Genomic DNA, 25590 nt, shown 5'->3' with positions numbered 1-25590 from the left:
AAAAGAAGAGAGTGGCAGAGGATGAGACGGTTAGACGGCATTACCAGTTCAGTGGACGTGAATTTGAGCAAACTCCAGGAGGTAGTGGAGGCCAGAGAAGCCTGTGTGCTGTAGTCCAGGGGCTCGCGTGACTCAGTGGCTGGACAGCCACCTGGAGGTGGAGCTTTCAGACCATGACCAGAGCCTCCTGGGGGGCAGGAGATTTCCACAGGGTCTGATCACTCTTCCGAAAGGCCCAGACACCATGTGCCCCCATGAGAGCAGCTGGCCCTTCTCTGCTCCGTCTCTCCTCAGTGACCACGTTAGAACGCCAATGTGCCCTTGACAGGGAAGACCCCAGCCACCCCAGCTGGCCCATCAGTTAGTCTTTCCATGGACGACAGCATGCCTCCTTCAAGGCCCTGCCCTCGGTGACGATGACCTCTCCACCCACTCTAGCACCGCTGACAGACTCCGAACCCACAGTCAAACTCAGAAAAGTCTGGTGCCTGTCATCAGACACTCCTTACTTTCATACATAGGCAAATGGCTTTTCAGGAACAACAGCAAGAGGACAGAAAAATGGAAGAGCTCCGTGAGATTATTTTGTTAATCAGTCCAATGGTGGTTAAATCCAAGGTGTGTGTGTTTTAGAAGGAGGTGTTAAAAGCAGCCCTTGATTCATACACTCACACACACTTACATATGCACATATACATATATAGTGACATGGAGTGAATTTTCTCCCGAATTTCCATTTTTGTCTTACATATCAAGTTTTTCTTATCAGAAGTGCCACATTCTCAGGCAAAACCAGAGACACTGTTGTAGCACTCCACTCTGAACTCAGTGATTTGCTTGCGAATATTTTAACCGCATCCATTTCTAATGTGAGGTCTGCAGATGTGGGTCAGAAGGCTGGGATCTCAGAGGAACCATCTAGTCCCTGAAAGAGTCTAGCCAACAGCCTTGAGAGGTGGGGCTGAGGCCTGTTTTCTGGGTTCACAGCATCATGTCAGATATTTTCTGTTTATATTTTATACGGTACAAGGTAGATTATAATTCACCCAGATTTTGGAGAAGGAAATGGCAACCCTCTCCAGTGTTCTTGCGTGGAGAATCCCAGGGACAGGGGAGCCTGGTGGGCTGCTGTCCATGGGGTCGCACAGAGTCGGACACGACTGAAGTGACTAAGCATGCATGCATCCATGCATTGGAGAAGGAAGTGGCAACTCACTCCAGTGTTCTTGCCTGGAGAATCCCAGGGACAGAGGAGCCTGGTGGGCTGCCGTCTATGGGGTCGCACAGAGCTGGACACGACTGAAGCGACTTAGCGCAGCAGCAGCACCCAGATTTCATCAATTTCACTTTCAATGGCTTCTTTAGTCACAAAATTCCATTTTGCTAACGTACTTAGTATTTCTAGTAAATATAATTTAGGCCAGAAGCCAGCCATTTATCAAAAGTGAGCTCTCATTCACCCATTCATTGGTGGCCCCTGACATCCCCTTGGAATACAATATAAATATACAAATTGATTATTTGCTACTGGGCCTTTAGAAGTATATGAAGTCAAGGGCACAGTCATTATTGAAGTGGGTCAAACAAAACTAGAGTTAAGGTATTTGGACCAAAGGGACAAGTAGCTACCTCTTCTCCCAGAAACAAATTGGACATGAAAGTAAATTCGTTCTAAAAATAACATACACATATCATATGTATACAGCATATTTAAGCATGCCCTGAGAGCTGGTAATCAGGTTCAGCTTTACACCTCATGAGCAGTTGATAAAACTTAGTGATATAACTAATGCTGAAATAGCTTTTGGTATCAAAAAAGCTGGACTTTGATTTCAGACATGTTACCAAAAGTGTGTGTGTGTGTGTGTGTGTGTGTGTGTAAAATATATGTGCATGCTATGTGCTAATTCACTTCCGTCATGTCTGACTCTTTGCGACCCCATGGACTGTAGCTCACCAGGCTCCTCTGTGGGATTTTCCAGGCAAGAATATTGGAATGGGTTGCCAACCCCTCCCCCAAGGGATCTTCCCAGAGCAGGGATCGAACCTGCCTCTCTTTTATCTCCTGCACTGGTAGGCAGGTTCTTGAGTAGCAGTGCCGGCTGGGAAGCCCTTGCATCCACACCTCTTTGGATGAAAGATACTGAAATAAAAAAAAGAGAAAAACTGAACAATGTTAACACTATGATTATTTTCTATCCTCTTTAGCATTACTGAAGCCAAACAATCAAGCAACTAATTCTGCTGGTAATATACACGCATCATATCAATTTAAATTTAACAAATCCAGGTAACCAATTGGCTATACAAATCTGTTTCATTATCAAAATTGATGCACACTCAAGTTCACGGACCTGATCTTTTAGGTGCATTATACGAGAAGAAAACAGCTGACTGGCCCATGAAATACAGTGCTGTGCCGTCCCGTCTTGAGAGAGTGCTGGCCTGCTTGCTGTGAGCTGAGTATATCCTCCTTAGTGAAATAACGATCGGGATGATTAACGGCCTCTAGGTACTGGTGTGTACTTCTTCCCACGTACACACCCAGTGCATTAACCTTCACACTTCAAGTGGGTCGAACGAGCGCAAAGAAGACATTGAGGGAAGGAGAGACGATCACTGGAAAAACAGATCCACACGGGAGGCTGCAATCTGCCTCCGGGGAAATGGCTTACTGTGAACACAGGGTCCTGAAGGCCACCGCGGCCACACCACCGTGCTCTGCTGCCGGGGGCTCAGCCATGGTTCTGAAACAATGCTGGCTACAGCGGTCGTTCACAGCGTGCAAGAAGCACGGTGCCAAGAGGTGGAAATGGTCAGTGATATCATTCGTGCTATTCTGCGGATTTCTCAAGAAGCCGCACCCTGGTCAGAAGTCTTTTGGTCTCTCCTGTTATTGTAGACCGACGTAGAAAGTGAAATTAGACCATTTAGAGTAAGCCCACCCTTCTGAGAAACCAACCCCCAAACACATTCATATAGTAAACACTTTGCTATCCTTGACATTTTATGTTCAAAGTTGATTTATTTACTGAAAACAAGTGATGGAAAAGAAACCGACGGACAAGACCTGGGACAATACATGTCAGACGGATGACTCTTCCCTTCGCTCCCTCTTTCTCCGAGGATGAAAGTTACACACGAGCCTGGGATAAACCAAAGTGATAAGAACTTTTTGTTTGTCTAGCTGTGCGTTTCATTTGCTTTCAAGTGACAAATAAAACTAAGGAAACATTTGAATGTAAGTAACAGAGTTTTGTGATTCACCCTGTGGATCTCGGCAACTGATCTGGTTTCCCTGCCGTCAACCATAAAGGTTATAAATATCTGTTAGTGCAAGACGATCGATGGACATATGGCACTCGTGTGTGTTTGTGTGAATGTGAGCACGTGTTTACACACAGCCTCGATCTAATTAGAACACCAGTGGCCCCTTTAAATCTTTCAAACATATTCAGGCTAGCCTCCTTTATTAACTTGGCAAAGGATTTTTAGCAGGCTTAGAGCAAACACCATAATTTTTATTACGTAACAAAATTATATCACTGGAAATGCAACCAGCAATACCGTCGAGTGATTTCAGTCGTAGGGAGTATTCTATTTAAAATATTTAACAGATTGTTAACAAGCTATTTAACAATATTTTAGTGTTTCAGCATCATGACAAGTATATTAATACTACCTTGTGAAAGCCTTGTGACTGCTGACCAGTAAAAACATATGAGTTGGGAGATTCCTGAGGATGAGCCTGCTTCGAGGTTTCTCACCATGGACACCAGAGATGTTCTCTGTCATGGAGGCCGCCCGGTGCCCTGGAAACTGAGGCAGTCACCCAGGCTCTGCTCACTGAGTGCCACTCCACTCTGAGCTGGGCCTACAGAACCGTCTCCAGTTGCAAAACAACCCCTAGGGAGCAACGTCGCCAAAAGCTGAAGACCATGAGCTGAAAGAAATCCAACCCAGAAGTGGTTTTGTCTGCTTTTTCTCAAAGTCTTTACAGATGGAGTTTTTAGTTGCATCTAAGAAAAGTTTATGGGCACCACCTTCCCAAAAGTATAGAGGTGAGCATAAATGGCATTGGATTTTTTTTCAACATGAGATGTTAGATTAAGTCGAGAAAGTACCAGATGAGGGCAGAGACCCAGTTAGACAACCTCCTTAAAAAAGGCTCAACACATTTTAAAAAGATCTGAGTTGAAGGTCTCTTCACATTTCACAAGAAAGATGAACTGCAAATTCTAAGTGCTGTGATTGACAGCAGACATCCTGGTGTTCAAGGATCCGTGGCTGCCTTCTTATCCAGACAAGTTCTACGAGTGAAGAGGCAGAACCCAGGCAAGATTAAAACAGAACCAATCAAACAGAAATAACTACCTCGGTTAGTCACAGGTTCTTAGAGATGACCTGTAGGGATATAGGGCTTAGTAGAGGATTGCAGAAGAAAGCTGAGAAGGTGCTCATTAAGAGTGGAGACTTCCCTGGTGGTCCAGTGGTGAAGAATCCACTTGCCAATTCAGGGAACATGGATTTGGTACCTGGTCTCCATGGGGCGGCTGAGCCCGTGAGTCACAGCTCCTGAAACCTGTGCTCAGCAAGGAGAAGCCCGAGACCTGTAGCTGCAGAGGAGTCCCCAGTGGCCGCAGCTAGAGAAAAGCCCGCTCACGGCGACCGAGACCCAGCACAGCACAAGTTAATGGTTCTTTGTTTGTTTGTTTGAAGAGTGAAGGGAAGGGAACTCATGCTTTCCTTGCGTTGAACATCTCAGCTACATTTCAGGAACGCAGCGCTGTTGCAGATGAAAGCCGTCTCTTTTCTGACCCAATGCCCAGCAGGGCTGCACACAAAACCCAGTGTTCAGTCACGTTTCCTGATTTTGGTAAACAAAAGAGTGTCTCTAGGAACCCCATGCTTCTTCCCATTTGAAGAGTCCTAGGCAGGAGGTATAAGATCTATTATTGTCAAGAAAGCAGAGCCTTTCACCCAAGCCATGTGCCCCTGATCCTGGCAGACTGGATGTAATTCCTTTACTATCAAAAGATACAAGGGACTGTCTGGGACTGTCCTGCTTACAATTTTCCTCAGGGAGGACCTGACTTTGCCGCAACTCTATATCACAAGAGTCCATCCTCAAATTGCTTAAATGCGAGATCATCACTAAACTTGTGTGTGTGCTATGGAACACAGGAAACAAAAGGCAAGTTTATAAGGCCAGTCGTGCTATTGGCTAGCTTATAAGCTTGCTTCAAGGCTCAGTTATTTGATGTCAGCTTATGGAAAATGAAAAACGGGGCACGTGGGCGGCAGGCTGGCATCACGCGACTTGCCCAGTTGCTACCAAAGACCCAAGCGACTGAGAATTAAGGAGGAACAGCATGACCCCTAATCAGCAGATAAGTTATAAAGCTGGGGTTACTGCTGATATCCAGATAACCAGAGAAGAAAATTTACAAACAAGACATCAAGGATTTCATACAGAGAAAGTTCACGGAACTTCGCACTTGCTTCAAGGATCAATGGGTTCCCACTGCAGTTGCCAAAATATCCCTAAATCTTAGTAGGCTCTAGAAAATGTTCCTGGCTCCTGCCTCTTTCCCCAAAACACTTTGTTCAATACTATTCAGCCACATGTTTGGTTTTTTTTTTTTTATGGCCACTTCTCTTCTAGCTTCAGGATTTTGTATTTGCCATCTTTTCAGATGCCATCCCCCCAAATTTCCCACATCAGGTGCCCACCAATCACTGGATGTGCTTTTAACTCAAATGTCCCCCCTCCAGAGAAACTTTCTCATCTTGTCCTCCCAGCTAGTTTTCACTCCCTCCCCTCGCCACACCCACATTCTCTATGGCTCACCTTCAGCCTCATTATCTGGCTTTATCTTTCTCCTAAAAGTTATCACATTCTGAAATTACCTTAATATACATTTGATGACATGTTTCTTGCTGGCCTCTGCTGGAACCTAGTCACTGACCATTCAGGACTGTTGTCCATATGTTCTCAACCCTTGAGAGGAGCTGAAAGCTATAGCTTTCGGAAAGTAGAGCTGAAACCTAGTGATAGCCAGTACAGAGGGGAGTGCAGAGCTCTTCTTTTTATTGTTATATGAAACTCCTATCTGAAGTAACATGGAATGGATAGTATATAGAGAGGGAAATGTCCCAGGTCAAGCAGTACTAGGCTTGAATAACACAGAGTTGGCTTGAGGACGGTCCCCTGCGAGCCTTGCAAAGAGGCAACACGGACATTACTCAGAGCGTTGATGCACCATAGGAACAGTCTTCCATTTTATATAAAGGAAGGGGGCAGTAGGGTCCAGGCTCCAGTAAACTCGGGCGTGCCATCCTGAGCATCTGGGGAGCTCTCGCTGAGAGGTTGGCCCTTTCTGCCTGAGTCCCTGAAAAATATGATTTAGCAAGTAACTTCTCTATTTTGCTCACGAAGGACAGCTAGGCAAAATCTGGAGAGTCTGAGTCATTTATGAGATGAAAGGGCATAAAACAGAAGTGGTCAAATGAAAACACTTTTGAAATGTAGACATTAAATGTGAACAAGCGGGATCTGAGGCTCTTAATTTCATAGAAATGATCTGCTTTACTGCTAACCCTTCTCAAGTGCCCGTTAGTTAAGAGATAAGACTCTGAGCAGAATCTGTAACTGGGCCTCCACGATGCAAAGAAGCCAATAGCAAAAGTTTGTTGCAACTGCAGGCAGATAGCTGAGGAATTAGAAGGCCAGGTTGGTTGTGAAAACAGACCACAACAATACAGACTCTGATAAAGACTCTGAAAGAATCTTTATACTTCAGACTACAGGCTCTGCAATCACGCACATTGCCTTCACGCCCAGACAGAGGTATCTTCCAGCAGGCGGGATTCTGGGGCTTGTGGGAGGGCCAGATAGTCAGTGAGAAAGACACGTATCAGAAGGCGGTGCAGGAGAGGGGAAGCTCGTGAACAGCTGTGGGGGCCTGCTGAACGCAGGCAGCTGGAGGGGAGTGCAGGATGTCTGAGACGCTCCAATTGCCCTAATCGGCCCTGAGAGAGGGGGGGCAAGAACAGGGTGCTTCCTCAGTGGGCGCAAAAGCTCAGGTCCTGAGGAGAGCTGTGCCTCAGGGAGGGGCTCTGGGCAGAAGACGAAGAGAAGCTTAGCAAGCTGTCTGAGGAATCCAAGTTGAAATTTCAGTTGAATACTTTACTTCCCACCGACGTTTCACACCCAATGACTTGGCTTTGACTAAATGATTGGCTTTAGACATCATTCTTGCATTTGAAACAACCAACTCATTGGACATGAATCTGAAGAAAATTCCAGGAAACAGTGGAAGACAGAGGCATGCTGCAGTCCACGGGGTCGCAAAGAGTCGGACAGAGCTTAGCAACTGAACAATAGCAACAGAAGCATTTGTCCCGTTATCCTTATTTTTCAACCAAATAATCCATGCCTGGAATATGCTGAATTAGCATATAGTCAAATCAAATTAGCAAGCATTTACGGAATGACTCCAGACCCTAAACTCTTCAAGAGCTGAGGTCATCTCTGGTTTTGTTCACGGTCCTCTCAGGACAGACGATGTAGTACACGCTTACGGTAGAACCGCTGATTGAATGAATAATTGGGTTAATTAGTTTTCATTGCCAGCCCATGTGTTTTCCAGATTTACATCTCCTTTAATTAGGCGAACTTTCCCTTGAGGTTCTAGAACTACAACCACAGATGTGCACTAAGGTTGAGGCAAGGCCAATAGAGTGAGTGGTAACTTCTTGATCTAAGCAAAAAAAAAAATTTTTTTTTTTTTTTGCAGCTAACAAATTTTGCGGCATCTATCAAGAGCAGAAACAATTCCTAGAGCATTTAGATGTACCAGTATACAAAATGCAATTCTCAGAAAGCTCTGACCTTAAAATATGGAGGGACTCACTTGGCATTAAATGAAGTAGTGAGAAGTTCCAGGCATCTGGGTCCAAGTGATGTATCAGAAGGAAGAGCATGATATGGCTCATTCAATTAATGACCTAATTAACATTTTAAGACGAGAGATTTTGGTGGGACTGCCATGAAATTTGAGGAACTTTTTTTTTCAAAATGAAACTGGCTCTCAGTATGTGGTTACTCATAAAGAAAGGGAAACGTTTTAGGATAGCCATGGGTATTTTTAAAAATGGTGCCCATTTAAAAGGCCATAAGGTTGATGCAGTTTTCCAGGGCTGCTTTGAGCTTTCCCACTGAGCGGTCACTAGGTCATTGGGCCAGGCCTCCTCTTGCCTGACCATTATAATTTCACCAGATTTGCTTCTAAAAATAGACCTTTGGAGGATTAGTGATAGTTAGTCACTATCAGCTTCTCCCTGAGATAACTGGGCTTTCACGTAAGGTGCCAAAAGCACCTCCTCGGGAACTTAGGTTTCCGTGTGTTCACAGAACAAGTCTATGTGTGAAGTCACCCTGCCACAGCCCGGGTTTTCTGCCTTGGCTGAACCAGCAGTGGAAGATCCTTTATTTTGTGGTCCTCAGGCTTCCCTCCAGAGACAGCTGTTGGTGACCATCATGTTGCTTTCCCGTGGACAGTGCCTCCTGGTGCAGGGACGGCACCCCTGGGATCCTTAGAGTATGTACTCAGTGGTAATGAGTCCATCTGTCAAGGCAGGGGACCCAGGAGACCTGAGTTTGATCCCTGGGTCGGGATGGTCCCCTGGAGGAGGAAAAAGGCAACCCACCCCAGTATTCTTGCCTGGAGAATCCAATGGAGAGAGGAGCCTGGCGGGCTACAGTCCATGGGGTCGCACAGAATCGGACACAACTGAGCGGCTAAAACAAGTCGGACTTGAACCTGCCCCTGGCCTGCTGACGTCTCACCCCGCCCCCTGCTCTCTGAGAGACATGCCTGAAGTGAGGAGTCCCTTTCTCAGGAGAGTTGCCTGTGCTTCCACAGGGATAGGAGTGGGAGCCTAGAAAGAAGCGGGTGTCTCAGGGAACATGGTCTACACAGACTGAAGCCAACCGAATTGAAACCACCCCAGGAGTTCTGCAATGTAACCAGCGGAGGCCAATGTACCAATCCCTGACACGCAAGCTGATCGAGATCCATGGGACTGGAAAAATCAAGAGATTTAGGGGTTCCAGCTTTACTCCTAACTTCAGTTCAGTTCAGTCGCTCAGCCGTGCCCAACTCTTTGTGACCCCATGAACTGTAGCCTACCAGTCTCCTCCATCCGTGGGATTTTACAGGCAAGAGAACCGGAGTAGGTTGCCATTTCCTTCTCCAGGAGATCTTCCCAACCTAGCGATTGAATCTGCATTGTAGGCAGATGCTTTACCGCCTGAGCAAGGTGCCTCCAATTCCTTGCATCCACTCAAATCTAGAGGTTAAATCTGTATTCAAAGGACCACAGGGCCGGAGGTCAGGAAACCTGCCTTTTAAGTAAGTCTACCTTGTTCATTCCCATCACAAAGATTAAGTTCCTAATATAAGCCAAGAGCTAAAATACCTTGTAACTCTGCTAGCACTCCATTCTCATCTACAGAATGACGAGGGCTTCCCAGGCGGCTCAGTGGTAAAGGCTCTACCTGCCATTATAGGAGACAAGGGTTGGATCCCTGATCCGGGAAGATCCCAGATGCCAAGGAGCTACTAAGCCCAGGCACCGCAACTACTGAGCCTGCGCGCTAGAGCCCAGCAGCGGCAACTCCTGAAGCCCGTGCACCCTAGGGCCCCTGCTCTGCAACAGGGACTTGAGCCTGTGCTCAAGCAGCAACGAAGACCTAGTGCAGCCAAAACACTGCATTTAATTAAAAATAATCAAATAAAATTAAAAAGAAAGAAATGAATGTACTTTTCAAAAAAAAATTTTTTTTTAAGAGAACCAGACATAAAGAAGGAATAATACAGTCCTGGGAAAAATCTTTGTAAATTGAAGGTTGCGTGGGTTTTTTTTTTTTTTGCTATAGATTTCTAGGAGCCCCTTATATACTTTGGAAACTAAACCCCCATCAGCTATTCTATCTGATTGTGAAGGTTGCCTTCGTTGCCTTTGTTGTGCAGAGCCTTTTCTGTTTGATGTAGCACCACAACCGTTTTGCTATTGTGCTCTCTGCTTTCAGTGTCATATCTGTGAAACCATGGTCGAGACCAGTGTTCTGAACTGTTTCTGCTATGTGTTCTACTAGGAGTTTTAAAGTTTGAGGTCTTTTAAGTGTTTAACTCAATTTGAGTTGGTTTTTGTCTTATGGTGCAAAAAAAGGCTCTAATTTTATCTCAAATCTGTAGAATGACTATTATCAAACAGCAACAGCAAAACAAGCAAACACAAGCAACAAGTGTTGGCAAGGACATGGAAACACAGGCACCCTCATACATTTCTGTTGAGGATATGAAATGGTGCAGCCACAAGGGAAAACAGTACTGAGACGCCCTCAGTTCAGTTCAGTTCAGTCGCTCAGTTGTGTCCGACTCTCTGCGACCCCAAGAACTGAGGCACGCCAGGCCTCCCTGTCCATCACCAACTCCCGCAGTTCACTCAAACTCACATCCATCGAGTCGGTGATGCCATCCAGCCATCTCATCCTCTGTCGTCCCCTTCTTCTCCTGCCCCCAATCCCTCCCAGCATCAGACTCTTTTCCAATGAGTCAGCTCTTTGCATCAGGTGGCCAAAGTGCTGGAGTTTCAGTTTTAGCATCAGTCCTTCCAGTGAACACCCAGGACTGATCTCCTTTAGGATGGACTGGTTGGATCTCCTTGCAGTCCAAGGACTCTCAGGAGTCTTCTCCAACACCACAGCTCAAAAGCATCAATTCTTCGGCACTCAGCTTTCTTCACAGTCCAAGTCTCACATCCATACATGACCACAGGAAAAACCATAGCCTTGACTAGACGGACCTTTCTTGGCAAAGTAACGTCTCTGCTTTTTAATATGCTGTCTAGGTTGGTCATGACTTTCCTTCCAAGGAGTAACTGTCTTTTAATTTCATGGCTGCAGTCATCATCTGCAGTGATTTTCGAGCCCCCCAAAATAAAGTCTGACACTGTTGCAGTAAATATTTTTTATCACATTTAAGTGTCTAGTACTTTTTGGAAAACGATTCACTTGCCCTACTGCACAAGGCTCTCCTGGATTGCCCTGCAGGTTCAGGATAAAGTTCCTGTTCTTGCATCTCAGCCAAGAGAGCACAGGGCTGTGCAAGCTCAGTCTGCGGCCACTGGCACTCGGGAAACCCGGCCTGTCCCTTTCTCTCCCACCATGCTGGTGTATTTCTAGTTGCCTAGGAACAATGGAGTATTTCACATTCATTTGCTCATGCTCACCCTGCTTCTCTTTCTGAGAATGCTCTCCCCTCCTCCCCCATTTTGTCTGACTGGGGCCATACTGATACTGCCTGAGATTCATCCCAAGTGACGTCTGCTGACAGGAAGAACCAAGCCCAGAAGCCAGGAAAGTCTACGCAAGCCTCGTCTCTCCATCCCAGCCTCGGCCAAGCCCAAGCACGTTCCTTCCCGTCTGTTCTCACCGTCCCACACGTTCTCCATCTGAGCCCTTTTCTCCCTTAAATCGATAAACCTCTCACAGGCAGAGACCTCTCTTATAGACCTTCTTATCCTTGACGAAATCGTGGTCGCGTCTGACTGACCCCATGGGCTGCAGCACGTCAGGCCTCCCTGTCCTTCACCATCTCCCAGAGTTTGCTCAGGCTCATGTCCATTGGGCTTCCCTGGTGGCTCAGAGGGTAAAGCATCTGCCTGTGATGCGGGAGACCCAGGTTCAATCCCTGGGTTGGGAAGATCCCCTGGAGAAGGAAATGGCAGCCCACTCCAGTATTCTTGCCTGGAGAATCCCATGGACAGAGGAGCCTGGTGGGCTACAGTCCATGGGGTCGCAAAGAGTCGGACACAACTGAGCAACTACACTTTTCCTAGACACATGTGACGGCCTTAGGCGTGTGCTAGTCATTCGGTAAATGTCTACTGAACAAATGCACAGATTTCTTTTGGTCCAAAGACTTTCTCCATTTGCTTAAATGTATATAATCCACATAAATCAGTATTCTGACGTTCGAAAAGACAAAACAGACCCTGAGATGGAACCCAGAAATTCTGATCTGTGGTCACTGAGGGAAACGATTTTTTTCCTACTTAACTGATAAAATAGTATGCTTTGAGGCATAATGTGATTTAGAAACTAACTGCTATTATCTTGCTTTGAATTATATTCAAAACTGAGTCATAAAACTGGATTAGAAAAGCAGAGTTGTGAAATTAACTCTACTGCCTATACAAAGTTTATTGTCTTTTTAATTAAAATGTGCAGTGTTTTAACTAAAATATATAGAATTTTATGCTTTAGAAAGTCCAGTGGCTGGGACAGGGAAAGTATTTGATAAGTGTATCTTGGTTTAATTAATAAAAGTGAGCTGAGGAATGAATGAAAGTCAAGTTGACACCATTCCTCTGAGTTTACAGATGATAAAGTGGGTAACCAAATAGTTTCAGAACAATGACAAATAAATCCAACATCATGGCTCTTGGATCAGTATCTGCGTGTGGTACGTGTAGTATAAACACTATAATGGTTCTGAATGGATGTTCACACACTCAGTGACACAGAACCTCAGTGCAGGACAAGAGACGTTTCTATAAACTTTATAGGGACCTGACATCTTGCTTCGTGCTCCAGGTACAAAGAAGGTATGAACAAGCCGTGATCTCCCCTGAATACAGCCTCGCAGAGGAGAAATACAAAAGAAATATGCGTAGAAATATACGATACACAAAGTGTTAGCAAAACACAAGGAGGCAGCAAGTCCCCCTGGGGCGCGAGAAGGGTGGGGGGAAGCCACAGGGGACGGCAGACACTGTAGCCCGTGGTGAAGAGCGAGGAGGCGTCGCCAAGGAGACGGGATGCGGAAGTGCACTCCAGGCAGAAGACACAAAGGCCAGCTCCTCCGACACCACTGAGCCGATGGAGCCCTGTAACCACGAGCTGCAAGAAGAGAGCCAAAGCTGACCTCAGCCAGGGCGCCGCGACCGCATACACGGACAGAAGCGCTGGTTTCTTCTCCAGCCACTCCAGAGTACAGAGGCAATGTGCCAGGAGCTATAGAGAGCCTCAGGAGAGCAAGAACAGGGGAAGCCATCTGTGCTAAGGGCCCTGCTCTACGGCTCGGGCATTACACGTCAACACACCTTGGCTAGAAATACCCCGACCTGAGCTGAGACCAGGGGACAGCCAATGACGCACTGTAAGCTGTAGGTCAACACTGGACTGTTGACGACTTGCCAATTCGCTTCTTCACTTCACCTGATTCATCTGCGATAGGTTCTTTTTGTAATTTGGGGGGTATTAATATTTTAACTCTCAGAAAGCATTCTTCATCCCAAGGGGTGAAAAGGAGCTGAGATGTTAATGATATCAGTACACATTTGATATCGCCTTAGACAGAAAAACACAGCACTGCTATTGGCTGGCTCCCTAGACTGGATCACGTCCAACATGAGAAGTCTAGGGGTCCTGCGCTAAGAAAGTCTGCACAGAACCACTCGGTATCCTGACTACAGGTAAGTTGTCTCGGTGAGATCCCCTCACCCTTCCCTGGAAGTGGGGACACGGAAGTGAGTCACTGCACCCAACTCAGTTCCCGAATAACCACTGGAAGTGTGAGATCATGGCGTGTGAGGGGTAGGAGAAAACGACAGATTAGTACAAAACATTTCAAAATGGACCTTGGGATAAGGGAGACAGATATCCGAGATGGCGAAGGAAACAGCTGAGAGAGCTAGAGGAGAGACAGCCGTGTAACACGCCATACGGGAGACTAGAGAGGTTCCCGTTTACCGCCCTGCCCACCACCGTCATCAGCACCACGGTCAGGCTGTACCGCACGGTGGTTAGAGCATCGAGCGTTGTTTTCCAAAGAGCTTACTACCATTAGCCCGGGAACCCTCTGATGATTAGACCCTCCACGTCTCAATTTTCTCATCTATAAAATGGCGAAAATAATAGCACCTAACTCCAGGGTTAGTTCAGAGAATTAAATCAGATCACGCACATAAAGTCTCAGCACAGTACCTGGCCACAGAATGAGCGCAATAAATCCCACTGTCTTCACCACCATTAAAACAATTCCTGATTGCCAGTTCTGTGTCGCGCTAGGCAATTCAATGTGAGAGTCGTATATTTCAGACCAAACATCTTGTGATGTTTACCCAACACGTGGATGGTTATGAATTGTCAACTGGACTGCCTTTTCACCATGTGGACATTGGTTTAAACAAACAAGGATATTCATATTCTCCAAAGTATTTCTTGAAATTTTTACAAAATAGCAGTGAAAGGCATTTTTCTTTTCTTCATGAAACAGTATAACTTTGGTCAGTTTGAGAAATTAAAGAAGTAGGGTTTAATTTTTTTTTTTTTTTTTTTGTCCACTGTGCCCTGCTTGATTTTTTTTTTTTTAGCTCTAATACACGCTTCCTTTTGGGCAAACTCCAGCCAGACAGATATTTGCCATTCCATTATTGTTTTAAAGTGTTAGCCCCAGACACATAAGCATTGTTGGAATGCAATGGAAAAAAAAATCTTTTAAATCTCAAATGGGGTAATAAACTGCAGCCAGAAGCTAATTGTCCTGAAACTTGAGCTTTTATAACATGTTACTACTGTAGTGGGACCACTCAGCACCCCTTTGGTGGGGTTGTTGTGTAATTGGTGGTAGATTACGTTGCAGACATATTTTTTAAAAAAGATGTCAAATCAGACATTTCTGCTTATTACTGTAGACCTCAGCATAATTCTCAAAGCAATCAATGCATTTCATCCATTAAACTATTGATGGGGGGTATTAATTCATATAATGTTTAACTACTCACTGTGGACTTTCTCTCTGCCAACTTTCTTCCACCCAAGAAGTCCTGAAATGTTGCTGCTCCTGTCAAAAGAAATGAATCATTAATAAGAACCAGCAAGCCCAGAGGCTAGCTAGAAGCCGGGCAATGATATATAAAGGCTGCACATTCTTTTAACTCAGTGCTGAACTGTATGTACCAAAGGAGCAAACCACCCAGTGGGGCTTTACCAAGGGTCTGAAAGAAACACAAAAAAAGGTATATCCATCAAATCTTCGGAGTGAATGCTTGGGATGTGAGAAAGCTTTTTTGTTTTCAAATTATATATCTGGCAATCCCCAGATAGTGCAGTGGTAAAGAATCCGCCTGCTGATACTGGAGATGTGGGTTCAATCCCTGGGTCAGGAAGATCCCCTGAAGGAAGAAATGGCAACACACTCCAGCATTCTTGCCCGGGAAATGCCATGGACAGAGCGTGGTAACGGGTGATGGGTGAGTGCTGTGAATAATGATGACAGAGGGGGAAAAAATGCCTGCTTGATCAGTGTGGATCTTAGTTAACCAAAGTCCCAAGGCAGGTCTGAGGCCTAGATCCACACTGACATTCTTAAAGCTTTCATTCAATCCTGTATGCTTTTGCGTTAGTCTTCTGCTGGGCATTTGCCAGACTGATTTTTAAAGACAGTGGAAGAGAAAGAAGTAATCAGAGACAGAAGTGAGTGGCCTGGTCTGACATATTTAGAGAATTTGGGAATTATCTAATTGAAAAGCCAAGACAATATAGAGAACTGGGAAATAATGTTTGGAACTGAATATTACTGAAATATCTTCAAGGTGCCTAAAGGATTCTCTCAAACAACATGTGAAGTTTCTTTAATCAAATTTTAAGTGAATCTGATAGTAAAGAAAAATAGGGTGGTAAGAAAATCATAGGATAAATGTGTGAAATTTTGTGTTTTCTCTTAGCCTTATATTTGTAGCATGTTTTTAGGTTTCTTATATTTGTGGCATGTTTGACATTTTATAAACCATGTCCAAGATTTCAGCTGATCCTCGCCACAGTCCTGTGAGGTCCTTTTCACTATTATCATCATCAGTGTACAGCTTAAGCTCAAAGTGGATTATGCAACTTGCCCAGTTATCACATCACTGCGTGTTGCAAAGACACAATTACAACCCTGAACTACAGACACCAAGTCAGGGATATTTCATTAGAGGATTAGAGGTGGGTTTATAATCATAGTGCTGAAGGCCTCAGATCTCTGTGAGTAGGCATCCTTTAATCCAGCCCTTTTAGGGAGGTATCTTTCAACTCTGAAAATATTTCGTATACAAAGATCTCCTGGTTTTTGAGAATCTTCCAGCTCTGAAATATTTTAAATACACAGTACATGACAAATTTCTCGGTAACCATGCTAATTTAACTGTAGATATTATTTATCAGACAGAAGACTTGCAAGTATTCTAGACATACTTCCATTTGTTCATACATACTAAAAAATACTTTAAGTAAGCTTTATTTTGTTCGAGGCACTATCTGAGCTTTGTAGATACAACAATGAAAAAATAGGCAATAATGTCTGCTCTTTTGAAGCTTACTTTCTTAGTAGCGAGAGGTGAAATATTTAAAAAGTATATTATCACAGTTGTCTAATGGTGTAAAGTAAACAGAAGGAAATAAAGGGGGAATGGGGTTAGGGAATGCTGAAATGCTATTTTAAATAGGGTTGTTTGGACATAAGGAGATTTCTCAAAAAAGCTAAAAATAGAAATGGCATATGATCCAGCAATTCCACTTCGGAGTATATATCCAAAACACACACACACACACACACACACACACACACACAAGAGTGCTAATTGGAAAATATACATGCACCGCAATCTTCAAAGAAGCATTATTTAAGACTGCCAAGATTTGGAAGCAACCTAAATGTCCATCAACAAGATGAACAGATAAAGATAAATAAATACTCAGTTCAGTCGCTCAGTCATGTCTGACTCTTTGTGACCCCATGAACCACAGCATGTCAGGCCTCCCTGTCCATCACCAACTCCCGGAGCTTACCCAAACCCATGTCCATCAAGTCGATGATGCCATCCAACCTCTGTCGTCCCCGTCTCCTCCTGCACTCAATCTTTCCCAGCATCAGGGTCTTTTACAGTGAGTCAGCTCTTCGCATCAGGTGGTCAGAGTATTGGAGTTTCAGCCTCAACATTAGTCCTTCCAGTGAACACCCAGGACTGATCTCCTTTAGGATGGACTGGTTGGATCTCCTTGCAGTCCAAGGGACTCTCAAGAGTCTTCTCCAACGCCACAGTTCAAAAGCATCAATTCTTTGGTGTTCAGCTTTCGTTACATTCCAACTCTCACATCCACACATGACCACTGGAAAAACCATAGCCTTGACTAGACAGGCCTTTGTTACTCAGCCATAAAAAAGGATAGAACTTTGCCATCTGCAGCAACATGGATGGACTTGGAAGACATTCTGCTCAGTGAAATAATCAAATAAAGACAAATGCTGTGTGACATCACCCACGGAATTTGAAAAATACAACAAACTAATGAATATAACAAAAAATAGGCTCACAGATAAGAGAACAAACCCATAGTTACCTGTGGCAAGAGAGAAGGGGTAGGGGCAAGACAGAGGAAGGGGATTATATGACACAAACTAATATGTATAAAATGAGCTACAAGGATATGTATGTATAGCGCAGGGAATATAGCCATTTTATAATAACTACAGGTGGAGTATAACCTTTAAAATGGTGAATCATGAGGTTGTACATGTGTAACATATAATATTGTACATCTAGTATACGTCAAAAAAAGAATGAAGAACTGAGAAATCTCAATCGATCAATCAATAAGGCCATGTGGGAAGATCTCGGTGATAGGATTATATGTGATCAGAAAGCTGAAAAAATGACCAAGCAAGGTGACCTGCTAGAAGGCTACTTCAATAATCAGGGTAACAGATGATGGTGGCTTGGACAGGGACAGGGACAGTGTAGACAAGGAGAAGTGTTAGGATGTGAGTGTATTTAGAAGATGTCCGTGGATTTGCAAACAGATTAAATACAGGTGTGAGCAAATAGCCTTGGATGGGTGAGAGTCCCTAACTGAGACAGTGAGGACAGAGGCAGAAGCAGGTCTGGGAAGGAAAGCCAAGTGTCCACAGTGCTAGACTTAACGGAGCTTTTCGTGTCAAGTGGATACTCAGGTAAGAGTCTTATTTGCAGGCAGATAATTCTGGAGTTTAGAGAAGTCCTGCTGGATATATATATAAAAAAAAAAAAAAAACAAAGTGAGATTTGTGTATGTATGAGAAATGCTTAAAACCTCTAAGGAGTGTTGAGTAGAGAGAGGTAAGGATTCTCAGAGATGAATCCTTGCACACACCTATGATGAGGGTGGGGAGGTGCAGTGTGACCAGAAAAACAGACCTTAGCAAAGACTGAGGTGGGCACTGCTCAAACGCGTAGGGCAGACTTCTGTATCTCCTCAGGGTGGAAATGTTTATCTCCTGTTTCATGGGAGGTCAGGAGAGGAAGACGTGATGGGCCAGGGAGAGGGTGGGCAGTGGACGGAGGGCAGCAAGCACCGTTTGGAGCCAGGGCTAAAGCCATACAAAATAGGCCAAACTGAAACACATAAAGTGCGATGATGATGGGGATTACGATTTCCTTGTGGGGCTCTTCGGAGAAGGCGATGGCAGCCCACTCCAGTGCTCTTGCCTGGAAAGTCCCATGGACGGAGGAGCCTGGTGGGCTTCAGTCCATGGAGTCGCGAAGAGTCGGACACGACTGAGCAACTTCACTTTCATGCATTGGAGAAGGAAATGGCAACCCACTCCAGTGTTCTTGCCTGGAGAATCCCAGGGACGGGGGAGCCTGGTGGGCTGCTATCTATGGGGTCGTACAGAGTCAGACACGGCTGAAGCGACTTAGCAGTAGCAGTATGGGGCTCTTAAAATGATTCGGAAAGCAAACACAGTTGCGAATTTGAGAACCTGTGTTAAGCACAGACCCTCATCCTTAGCTACCGTTCATTCATTTCCTGTATTCTTCTCTATTGTGTATTTTAAAAACAATGATGGAATGCTATGTCCCCTCTTCTCTTTAATTTCTTACTTTGCCTCAAATCTCTTGATGCTAAAACTAAGAATTTATTGAGGGGTTGGTACAGCTGTCAGTGAACTTCAACTTCTCTCCCCAGGTCCTGATCACAGTATTTGTGTGAGACACTGTTGCTGTTCAGTTGCGAAGTCGTGTCTGACTCTTGGCAGCCCCACAGCCTGAGACATGCCCCTGAGCAGCCGCTGAACATACAATGCTCACGCTCGGCTGCTGCAGCCGTGGCCGACTCTTTGAGACCCCATGGCCTGCAGCCCGCCAGGCTCCTCTGTCCATGGGATTCTCCAGGCAAGAATACTGGAGTGGGTTGCCATGTCCTTCTCCAGGGGATCTTTCCGACCCAGGGATCAAACCTGCGCCTCCCAGTTCCTCTCATTGAAGCATTTGAATACATTTTTAAAAAATCTAGTTTCTAAAGCTACTGCCTTCCCTCTGACCAATTCGTCTCTTGTCTTTGAAATCCTCTCCTTCCTCGACTCCTAAAACTCCAAGACCTCTTTCGCCTCCAATCTCTTTGCCAGTCTTCTCATTTACCGCACCTGCTTCTAAATATCCGTGTTCCTCCAAGCACAATTCCTCAGGACTCTTCACAAACCAACCGCTTAAAATCAGAGACCGTCTGGGCGTCACGAGTTCATGCGCCCCGCAATTAACATTAGGCAGGAATAAGAAAACAGTTTGGCAGGTTCTTAAGAAGTTAAAGATAGAATTTACATGTAACCCAGCAATTCCATGCTTAGGCTTATACACCAAGGAATTGAAACGTGGTTCTCAAACAGATGCCCCTGTGCTCGCAGCAGCGCAGCTCACGATTACTGGCGGCGGAAACACTCCAGGCAGCCACCAGCGGGCGAGTGGTTAACGCAGTGCTGCAACACACACGGTGGAAGGCGATCCAGCCCGAGAAGGCGGCAGGGCGGCGGTGCCGGCGACAACACAGACGGGCTTCTCCACCGCGAGAGAAGCCAGAGGCAGACCGCGGCGTAGAAGAGCCTGTTGTCACAAGCCATCCAGAATAGGCGAACGCGCGAGACAAAAAGCAGATGGGTGCTGACCAGCAGCGGAAGGGTGACTACATAACAGGAGTACTTTTTTTTTTTTTTTTTAGGGGAGGGGTGATAAACTTGTTTAGAACCTGATATGCACGGCGGTGGTGCAACACTTTATATATTATATACCACTGTATTATATTCACAATAAACTGTGGACAATTCTGAGAGAGATGGGAATACCAGACCACCCGACCTGCCTCTTGAGAAATCTGTATGCAGGTCAGGAAGCAACAGTTAGAACTGGACATGGAACAACAGACTGGTTCCAAATAGGAAAAGGAGTACGTCAAGGCTGTATATTGTCACCCTGCTTATTTAACTTCTGTGCAGAGTACATCATGAGAAACACTGGGCTGGAAGAAACACAAGCTGGAATCAAGATTGCCGGGAGAAATATCAATAACCTCAGATATGCAGATGACACCACACTTAAGGCAGAAAGTGAAGAGGAGCTAAAAGCCTCTTGATGAAAGGAAAGAGGAGAGTAAAAAAGTTGCCTTAAAGCTCAAAACTCAGAAAACGAAGATCATGGCATCTGGTCCCATCACTTCATGGGAAATAGATGGGGAAACAGTGGAAACAGTGTCAGACTTTATTTTTTTGGGCTCCAAAATCACTGCAGATGGTGACTGCAGCCATGAAATTAAAAGACTCTTACTCCTTGGAAGAAAAGTTATGACCAACCTAGACAGCATATTGAAAAGCAGAGACATTACTTTGCCGACTAAGGTCCATCTAGTCAAGGCTATGGTTTTCCAGTGGTCATGTATGGATGTGAGAGTTGGACTGTGAAGAAGGCTGAGCGCCGAAGAATTGATGCTTTTGAACTGTGATGTTGGAGAAGACTCTTGAGAGTCCCTTGGACTGCAAGGAGATCCAACCAGTCCATTCTGAAGGAGATCAACCCTGGGATTTCTTTAGAAGGAATGATGCTAAAGCTGAAACTCCAGTACTTTGGCCACCTCATGGGAAGAGTTGACTCACTGGAAAAGAGTCTGATGCTGGGAGGGATTGGGGGCAGGAGGAGAAGGGGATGACCCAGGAAGAGATGGCTGGATGGCATCACTGACTCGATGGACGTGAGTCTGAGTGAACTCCGGGAGTTGGTGATGGACGGGGAGGCCTGGCGTGCTGCGATTCATGAGGTCGCAGAGAGTCAGACACGACTGAGCGACTGAACTGGCTGAACTGTATTATGGAATTAAAAAGGCTAATTCTGTCCTATGAATTTTACCTCAATTAAAAAATGAGTGGACCCACTCCAGATCAGAAGACTTAGAAGTTAAAGTGTCTGCCTGCAATGTGGGAGATGTGGGTTCGATCCCTGGGTCGGGAAGATCCCCTGGAGAAGGAAATGGCAACCCACTCCAGTATTCTTGCCTGGAGAATCCCATGGACAGAGGAGCCTGGCGAGCTACAGTCCACAGTGTCGCAAAGAGTCGGACACAACTGAGCAACTTCACTTTCACTTTATGTTTATATGAGTAAATAAATACATAGAGATATTTCTATGTATCAGAACCACAATTTTCCTCAGCATGAAGTTAAACCTTCATATTCAGAATCAATGTTCCACATATGATTTCAGCACACATGGTAGAATGCAACACTTATAAGGATGCTTTAAAATGCTTTGATTTTTAAAGTGATTATAGACATATAGAAAAGTTTCAAAACAGTGCAAAAGATTCTTATACATTATTCACTCAGATTCCCCAAATGTAAACATTTTTATATAAAACATGAAAAATGTCAAACATGTTTTAGTGATAAAGCAAATGGTAAAATATGCATGTAGACTATGTTCATATGTACATACGTGTACACTGTAGACATAGACATAGACTCTGTTTTCACGTGTTTATATTCATTATGTGTTATACACGTGCATACAAGCGTGCATTTACATACATGTATATATGAAGACAATCATGAACACGTGTCATATATGTGTATGCAGTCTTTTTTTCTTAGCCATTTGAAAAGACATGCTTTCACTTGACTCATATCCAGTTTATTTCGAAAAACCAAGGCTATTCAAATGTATTACTATAACAGAATTGTTAAGATAAGAATGTTAATATTTACAGTACTAAAATCTGATCTATAGTTCTTTTCAAATGTCACTACTTGTACTAATAATGAACTTTTTAGCAAAAGAAAAAATGTAGCATTGAAACATATGAAACAGATTGGAATTAAAGTAGTAACTACTGGTTTTTGAAGACTTCTTCTATCTGGCTCGTATTTTTAATCACTAAGATAATATATTATGCAGCACGCCTGGGGTGCACAAAGATTGGATTCAGGAATTAATTTCTTTCAATTACTTAATCCCAAATGTGGGTGCCTTTATATTGTGAAATTATTAATCACTCTTTTAAAGAATAGAAAGAGGGCCAAAAAGAAAATTCATAAGGGTCTGAATATCTTTCAGCCTAAAAGTGTTCTCTGTTTACTTTTTCTTTGATCATGAAAGTCCACAGGCAGCCATAAAATTTTAACTGGAGCTATAATTATTTGAAACTTTCAGAGTGTCTCTGAAGCACTTTAGAACAACCTCAAGTATCATAACTTGATATTATTTCTACTTTTCTACTTATAATGAAAACAAGAGTTGTGAGTCCTATTCATCATTTCCACATGAAAAAACAGTAGGAAAAAATTGGTGTGTTTATTCACCTAGAAAATACCCAGATGGGGTTTATTAACCACATTTTAGTTACTCATCTTTATGACTCTCAAATAGAGATAAGATACAATCACAAGGACCTCCCAGATGACCAGTTCAGCAAGGCCGCAGGACTGGAGGGAAGCTGGGTATCCATGACCGCTCCTAGGCTGCTGCTGCTGCTAAGCTGCTTCAGTCGTGTCCGACTCTGTGCGACCCCATAGACGGCAGCCCATCAGGCTCCCCCGTCCCTGGGACTGTCAGCAGCAGAGCCTGCTCCCGTGTTGGCTCTCTGGCATATTCCAGCAAAGCAGATGCAGAGCCAGGTTCACGCCACTGTCCATGATCTACCTGGCATATCCTCTCAGTACTCTGTCGAGGGTACCACCCCGCAAACTTGGGTTAAGGTGGGCTGTGCATATTTACATGCACACATGTACATGCATACATATGTACACACACAGACACGCACGTCTGTGCGTGATTGAACCCATGCCCCTCGTGTCCCCTGCACGGGTGGGTAGATTCTTTACCACTGCATCCCCTAAGGCTTGCTCATTTCATGTATGTAGGTATGTATCTATCAGCTATCTTTAAAAACAGTTTGCTATAATCAACTACAATCAACCAGACCCTCTGTTCAGACAGGGATCGAGAGAGTGTAATGACCTAAGGCTTGCTCATTCTATGTATGTGTATATGGTATGTATCTCTATACCTATCTATTCATGTATCAGCTATCTTTAAAAACAGTTTGCTATAATTAACTACCAACCACCACCCTCTCTGTTAAGACAGGGATCTGAAAGAGTGCAATGCACCTTTGGCCATAAGAAGCTCCCGATCCAGCTGGGATCACTGGCCTATAAAAAGATGAGCTACAAGGCAGCACCAGTAGCTCTCTAACTGAGTGCTGTGTGCTCAGGTAGATGGGTCTGGTTGAGACCTCTTGGATTTATCTGGAACATTTCACTGAGGAGGCGGATCTGAGCTGTGAAATGTTTACAGTCAAACGGTGTTTCGTCAGGGGATAAAAGGGCTGAGAAGGACATTTATATTCAAACATAAAGAGATGGCTAGCTATCTCTGTGTATCTATCTTTCTGTATATCTATAAACACACACACATATAGATACATAAGTACATATATGTACGTGTACACATATACATACACGTGTGTGTGCTCAGTCCTGTCCGACCCTTTGCGACGCCATGGACTGTAGCCCATCAGGCTCCTCTGTCTATGGGATTTTTCAGGCAAGAGTACTGGAGCAAGTTGCCATTTCCTTCTCCAGGGGATCTTCCCAACCGAGGGATTAAATCCATGTCTCTTGTGTCTCCTGTACTGGCAGGCATACTCTTTACCACTGAGCCACCTGGGAACCCCATGCACACACATATATGTGCACACATATATACATGTGGAGTACACACACACACACACAAACACACACACATTATATCCAAGTGAGAGGTGAAGGGTGGTTAGTCATGAGAAGACCATACATGTATTTATAGTTTAGAGCTAAACTCTATTTTAAAGGATCAGGAAGACCTCAAGGGCCCAGGGTACAGGATAAGTGATGTCAAGTGCCCTCTGACCCCATGGCCTCTTCTGGGCAACTGTGAGTAACACCACGGTCCCTCCAAAAGAAGTGTCCTGCACCACGGTCACCATGCCCCATCATGGGTCCTGATGCGCTCGGCCATGGCTGACTCTTACAGGAATACACACCACACCCAACCAAAACCAGCCTATAAACAGGGAGGTATTCTGTTCACAGACCTGGGACAGAAGAACTGGCCCTCACTGGCTGGTGCCGGATGAGTCACTTTGAGTTTTCCAGCTTCCCTCTCTCTGCTCTCAGCCTCTTGCTTCCTGTCTACAGTGTCTGCTCACAGACAAAACAGAGGAGACGCCACGACACGGAGAAGGAAGCTGTGAGTCAAGCTCTGATTTCGTCACCCTGGTGGACCCTCTCCAGCCACTCTCCCCACGCCAGGCTCCTGACTTCCCCAGCTGCCGTTCCCTCTATAATACCCCCTCCCAGCCTGGCTCAGTCCCTCCTTCCTATTGGGTCTCTCCCACAACGCTGGGCTTCCCTGATAGCTCAGTTGGTAAAGAATCCGCCTGCAATGTGGGACACCCGGGTTCGATCCCTGGGTTGGGAAGATCCCCTGGAGAAGGGAAAGGCTGCCCACTCCAGTATTCTTGGGCTTCCCTTGTGTCTCAGCTGGTAAAGAATCTGCCTGCAACGTGGGAGACCTGGGTTCGATCCCTGGGTTGGGGAGATCCCCTGGAGAAGGGAAAGGCTACCCACTCCAGTACTCTGGCCTGGAGAATTCCATGAACTGTGTAGTCCGTGGGGTTGCAGAGAGTGAGACGTGACTGAGCGACTTTCCCTAGCATGCCAAATCCAGCAAGACTGCCTTCTCAGGGAAGGGAGGCACTTCTGGCCCCTCTCTCTAAACCTCTGCTCCCCTGTCCCCTAACCCTCCAGCTCCAGTGTTGTCTCTTAGTGCTGATCAGCACGGAACAGACTCTAACTCTCCATCACCAGTCTCTTTCCCATCGTGTCTCTCTCCTGCGTGAGAGCGTCAGCTCCGTGAGCGCCCAGCGTTTCCCCGCTGTGTTCTTTCCTCTGTCCCTAGCACTGAGATGAGAGCTGGGCTTCCGGTGGGCCCTTGGACAAGTAACCTTCCATCCCCAGCTCACTCCAGACCCATTTTCCGCCCGTCTGCGCCTTGCTCTGTTCCTTAGGAGGTGGACTCCTGGGAACCACACCCATCGTTAGATGGTTTCTGGGTGCTTCTGTGAAGATGGTGTAGAAATAGAGGAGAGGAAGGTGGTGGTACTTCTCCCCACCCAGTCCCTGCTTCAGCCCTTCATCT

General features: G+C 45.2%; 1 long non-coding RNA gene and 1 other non-coding gene across 2 annotated transcripts in view; one reads left to right on the top strand and one right to left on the bottom strand.

Annotated features, from left to right (window-relative positions):
* Positions 1-24593, bottom strand: part of LOC132657316 (uncharacterized) — a 50518-nt gene extending 25925 nt beyond the window's left edge. Inside the window, exons 1-2 of the long non-coding RNA XR_009595302.1 lie at positions 24485-24593; positions 14857-14915 (exon numbers count right to left, since the gene is read on the bottom strand). This is a non-coding gene — a long non-coding RNA (uncharacterized LOC132657316). The remainder of the gene's footprint in view (positions 1-14856; positions 14916-24484) is intronic.
* TRNAH-GUG (transfer RNA histidin (anticodon GUG)) lies at positions 11700-11771 on the top strand. The gene has a single exon. It is a non-coding gene; the product is annotated as a tRNA-His (tRNA).
* Positions 24594-25590: the final 997 nt, after the last annotated feature.

The sequence above is a fragment of the Ovis aries genome, chromosome 11, assembly GCF_016772045.2.
Source record: "Ovis aries strain OAR_USU_Benz2616 breed Rambouillet chromosome 11, ARS-UI_Ramb_v3.0, whole genome shotgun sequence".
Classification (NCBI taxonomy): domain Eukaryota; kingdom Metazoa; phylum Chordata; class Mammalia; order Artiodactyla; family Bovidae; genus Ovis; species Ovis aries.
The sequence above is the reverse complement of the archived record's forward strand: the minus strand, read 5'-3'. Positions and strand labels throughout refer to the sequence as shown.